The sequence below is a fragment of the Teleopsis dalmanni genome, chromosome 2 (genome assembly GCF_002237135.1).
Source record: "Teleopsis dalmanni isolate 2A chromosome 2, ASM223713v2, whole genome shotgun sequence".
Taxonomy (NCBI): domain Eukaryota; kingdom Metazoa; phylum Arthropoda; class Insecta; order Diptera; family Diopsidae; genus Teleopsis; species Teleopsis dalmanni.
The window spans coordinates 27,464,958-27,470,574 of NC_051847.1; the positions used below are offsets into that span (position 1 = coordinate 27,464,958).

Sequence of the window (5,617 nt, forward strand, 5' to 3'; positions counted from 1 at the left end):
ATATAACATATATACAATTATGTAGCTCATCACATGTTACCATATAACTGGCTTGATTTCTTTTTTTTTTGTCTTAGAATATTCGCTGTTGCACCAAACAAATTTACTCAAAGCAGTAAAATCGGTTAAAGCAACGCGTGGCTTGCTGCCACTCAGCCCCGGTTCAGTTTTGCTGCTGGCGTGTAATTTTTATTGTGAGCTTTTTCAGAGCCCCTGCTGTCGTTGTTGTTATTGCTGTTGTGCCATATCCTTTCGAAAATCCTGTTCGCTTACATATCGGTACACAGGCAATATACGAGTATTTTTGAAAAACAAACTTTTTATTCGCGTTCTGTTAACTTCAAAAGCATCACAAGTTCAAAGTTCTAATGTGGGTTTCACTTTTTCTTTTCGTTTTATTAATTCTTTTAAAAGAAAATTTATTTATTTTTATGTCTGAGTCTTTAAGAAGTTTGTCGCTTGTTTAACTTTTTGCTTTTTGTATTTAAATTTTTTCTTTTGCATCTAAGATTTTATGGCAACAATACATTGTTTACTCAACTAATACAAAATATTACACACTTGAAGGAATCTGAGATATTGGTATTTCAATTTTAATATGACTTCAATGATGATTTTCAAAGACAGTAAAAATTTTTCTTATAAGAGTACAACGTTCCACAAATTAACATCATCTCTATTTATAGTTGTAAAAATAAATTATAAAGAAATGGATAATAAAATAATTTATAAATAATACATAAATAAATAATAAAAAAAAACAATAATAAAACTCTTTTGACATAAGGTCCTTGAAGAACAATCAATTTCAAAGTCCAATCAATTTCAGTATATATCTCAAATCAATCCAAATAATAACTTTCTTACATGCGGATGTCTAAACATGTCATTGCTTCATTTCACATTATTAATAGACCAGTCCATATTAAAGAGTTGCAAAGCCATATTTATAAATTATACTATATTCATGATATACGATAACAACTATTATATTCTTTATTAAAACCAAAAATGCTCTAATTAGAAAGGTATATCTTTGCTGCCAACTATAAACAAAATATTCACGAAGATAACTTTAAACCGCATCATTGAGCCACTTAATAATCTACTCCGGCAGAATCAAGTAGGGTTTCGCTCTGATCTGTCATGCATAGATCGCATAAACACTATAAGAAGAGTTATTGATCAGTCGGCAGAACTCAACACCAATCTATATCTCACCTTTATCGATTTTGAAAAAGCATTCGATGCGTTAAAACACGAATACGTGTGAAAGGTGCTTGAATCTAGAGGTATCCCATTTCAAATCGTCAAATATGCAGAGTATTACACAATGGTGTGCTGAGCGGTTCAATTCCATCATCTAGTGGTGTAAGGCAGAGTTGTGCGATCTCGCCACTTCTTCTCATAACGACACTGGACGCAGTGCTGGACACCCAGGACACAAAACGACTTGGAATCAATGACCACTTGTGGTTGGACTCGTAGTGGCTGTGGTTGATACGCAAACTTACGCGGGAAGAATGCATCATTCATCATTCATTTTGCCTGGAGTTGCGCTACGACCCAAAGAGTAAACCAAGTCGGAAGTCATGTCTGTACGCATTTCTTAATTGGTACCCGCGGAAATTTCTAATCAAATTTCCACGGAATCCATTTGATTTCAATGGAAATTTCTCAATTTCGTTGATGGACGCATTGTACTAATACACATGTTTTTGAACACAGTAATATTAGACCGTCAAAGCATAGAATGTTACGTTAAATAACATTGAGACATTGACATTGACATATGGGTCCAACTTAGATTATACAAGATTGGCTCGGATTGAAAGCAGATGGGTTCTCTTGTTATATTCACTATGATTATACCACTTTGATCTGGAATAAGAGAAGAGTGGATCCATCTCAATCCGTCTATTTAAAATGCAAGTTTTTAATCTCCATCTCATATTGCTCTTTATTCGAATAACTGAGTATCTTCGGTTCGTTTAGAGTGGTAGGTAGGTAGGCGGATAGGTAGCAGAAAAGATCAAGCATTGTTATAGAGTTGTGTTTCGTTAGACCACAATTTTAATTCCTACTCTCGATTAATATACACACGATATGAGTGTTAAGAGTAGCAAAAGTGTTTTTCCAATAATTTCTGTTTTATATTATTGTTATTTATAGCAATTTTTTCTTATTTTTATCACTTGAAATTTCTAACTTAAAATATAAACTTAAAATAGAAACTATATGAAAACATTTTTGCAAATAATTATTATTATTTTCTTTATTTATACTTAAATTCTGATAAATTTTTAAGGATCTCGTGAGTAAAAATTATTATTCGCTAAGTGTGCATGCAATGTTCAAAGCTTAAATGAAGTTTACATTGTTTAGCAAAAAGATTGAGATTCATAAATATTTACTTGACATTATTAGATTTAATTAACTTGTTGCACGACTTATACAAAAATAAAAATTAAATTAAAAATAATGAACTGCGAATTCAATACTAAAAAATGCGCACGAAAAGCCAAAAGCAAGGAAACATTGCTCCTGGTCAGTACAAATTCGAAACGAAATAATCTAAAATTACAGTAGAACTAATCGCATGTATCCGGAAAATAATTTTGCAAAGGATACCACAAGTATTAACATCGAAATAGAAGGGGAAAAATAGAAGTTGTGGCAGGAAAAACCAAAATAAACACGAAATCAAAAACATGCAATTAAAAGGAAACATTACCAAGGTTCAAATTTCGTCTACTAAATTATGGAGCAAATTACAAATAAACAAAATTAAAAGAAAATAATTTTTGCTAATGTAACATAAATTATTTAGTGAACAATTAATTATATGTAAGTAAATTATATTTACTTATTATTTTTTTTTTGTTTTTGAAAAGAAAATGTTAAATAAATTCATGCACGGCACGATTTACGAAAATTAAAACTAATTTTTACTAAATTATTAAAGCGATTTGAAGCAATTTTTACTTGATACTTGAGGAACTACTTTGAACTTTATTATATGTGTATCTTTTTAATGAAAAACTAAATGCAAATCTGTGTTCCTTGTTTTCATTTCAATTATGTATATAAACATAATTTAGCGCTTGTCAATGCAATGGAAAATTGGTACTAGAAGCGCTCAAAGGCCAACGCTCTTTGGTGCAAAAGTTCTTTTTAATCTCACCACTTCAGCGGATTCTATGCAACTTCGACCGGCGAACGTGTTCAAATATTTACCAAACGTGCCAAAATCGGGTGAACAGCAGACTCGGGTGCGAAAGTCTAACGCGTTCAATAACTGAAAATGGAAACACCGGTTCGCGTAGGATACGCTTTGCCCATGGCGTTGTCCTTTTCAAAATTTATAATTTCGTTCCAATACAAACGCGCATTGATCTACACCGCTAGTCACCTACTAATGAAGAGTGACATTTATGAACACTTTGACGAATGCTTCAGTAATTTGCTATAGAAAAGTGAAGAATAATTATAGCGAAAAGAAGAACAAAATAATTTCTTGTTAAATAAATTTAAGAAATTATTATATAAAAAGATTTTCAAAAAGTAGTGAACTACAACAACAAAAATTTTTAATTATTTTCAATTAAATGAATTTTTAGCTGACCATACAGCTGTTTCGAGTATTGCCAAATACCACACATCATCAGTGATCTAGGAAATAATTTTTGTATTTAATTATTAATAAATCATTTTTTTGAGACTGCAAGTACCAGGAATCGAAATCGTGCCCTGCCAAAATTGAAGTTCAGAGTCAGCGCTCCTTAACCAACTGACCTAAAGCCGTACTTGACTTTTATGTTTGCACATTTTTGTTGAGTTTTGTTAAGTTGCTGTGAAAGTTTTTATTAACAAATTCACTTGATGTGAAAACATAAATCAGCTGTAGAATAACTGAATTAATTAATTATATTTTTATTTATAATTGTTAAATTTCAATAAAATTTTGTTTCTGGAGAAATTATTATAGAAAATAATTGCATTAAGTACTTTATTATCTACCCTTATTATTCATAATTATTCAAAATACAAATACTTAAAAGCATTTATATTTTAAATATTATCTTCAAAGAATATATTATAATAAATTCATATTATTGACTTAATATTAAGTAACTTTCCCTCTTTTCGGGTCAGTTTAGGTCACAACATTATAAATATTATGACACATAACGCAATCAAAAATAAACCATAAATCGGAAAATAAATAAATTGGAAGATATTAGATACTTCACGGTACTGAGTTTTTGCTATTGTTTGTATTTGTGACAAAAATATCCACATAATTTTCCAGTTGCTTCATATAACTTTACTCACATTTCAATAGAAAATTACCATAATCCAAATTGGACATTAAACGGCAATTTATTCGTAATTTTCTGTCATTATTATAAACACGCTGAAATCGCAATCGTTCAGGGCACATACAGGCAAATAAAACAATCTAAATAGCATATCACAGCACTACAAAGATACTCGGGTTACAAATACAATATTTTGTGAATGATACTGAGACCGTAGTATGTGAGATATTTCTAAAGTAGAGAACTTGCATTGTATTTTGTATTATGAGCGGTGCAAATAATTCAATTAGTTGTCATAAGTGAATAAAAAAAAAAATAAAATATTATATGAGAAATGTTATTGAAATATTTGTAGGGAAGTATTTAATCAATTGTATCTTATCTACTTAAACTTTAAGCAAGACATATTTACGGGTAATAAGTTAGAATAAAATAATTTATAAATCTTTATTTCGAAAGCAAAAATAAATATATTTTTAGTAAATCTACTACTAAAGCTACTTTCTAGATTTAGCAATCAAAAACGCCACCAAATAACTCGCAGACAACTACTTCATTGCACTTATTATAATCAACGGCATTTACAACAAATGACAGAAACAGATATGCCACTGCTAAGCTCAACAAATGTCTATTTAGTCGAAACTAAAATCTGTAAACTGAAAACTGATAACTTGATCGGGATTGCATCAATAAGATCCACACATTATGTAGCAAAAACACGCATAGAATGGAATACAGCTGAATGATCTTAAAATGTCTGGATTAAATAGGTTCAGAGTGAAAGTATTGCTAAAAATAAGACATGGAATAAAAAATTTAGATAGGATAAAATTTAGATATCACAGCAGCGATAACGACATCTAAAACAGAGCAAGCACAGCGAAAGCTGAATATGATGATGATGAGAACAAAAGCTTGACTGGATGCGCACGTATTGAAACTCGTAGTAGTAAAAACTAAGCTCCTGCTCCTGACAAGCGGACATATCCAAACTGAAGTTGAGATGATAGTTTAGAAAAACACCCTAAGCACACAAAAAGCAGCTAAGTACCTAGGTGACAGATTAGATTCAAAGCTAACCTACTTAGCACAAACATATGTTAACTGGCGGTAGAAAAAGCTGACAAGGTGACAGCATCGTTAAGTCGATTGATGGCAAACGTGGATGGGTCCATGCAAAACAAGCGAAACCTTTTGATGTCAGTTGTAGACTTGATTTCTTTATACCACATTTGGGCTGATGCGCTAAACGCAAAATGTCACAGGAAAAAATAGTCAGCAGCTCAGCGACT

The 5,617-nt window shown here is 31.0% G+C and overlaps 1 protein-coding gene across 1 annotated transcript in view; it reads right to left on the minus strand.

The window, feature by feature from the left end:
- The window catches only part of LOC119674181 (probable serine/threonine-protein kinase DDB_G0272282), a 17,434-nt gene that overhangs the window by 7,094 nt on the left and 4,723 nt on the right, over nt 1–5,617 (minus strand). The window lies entirely within an intron of this gene.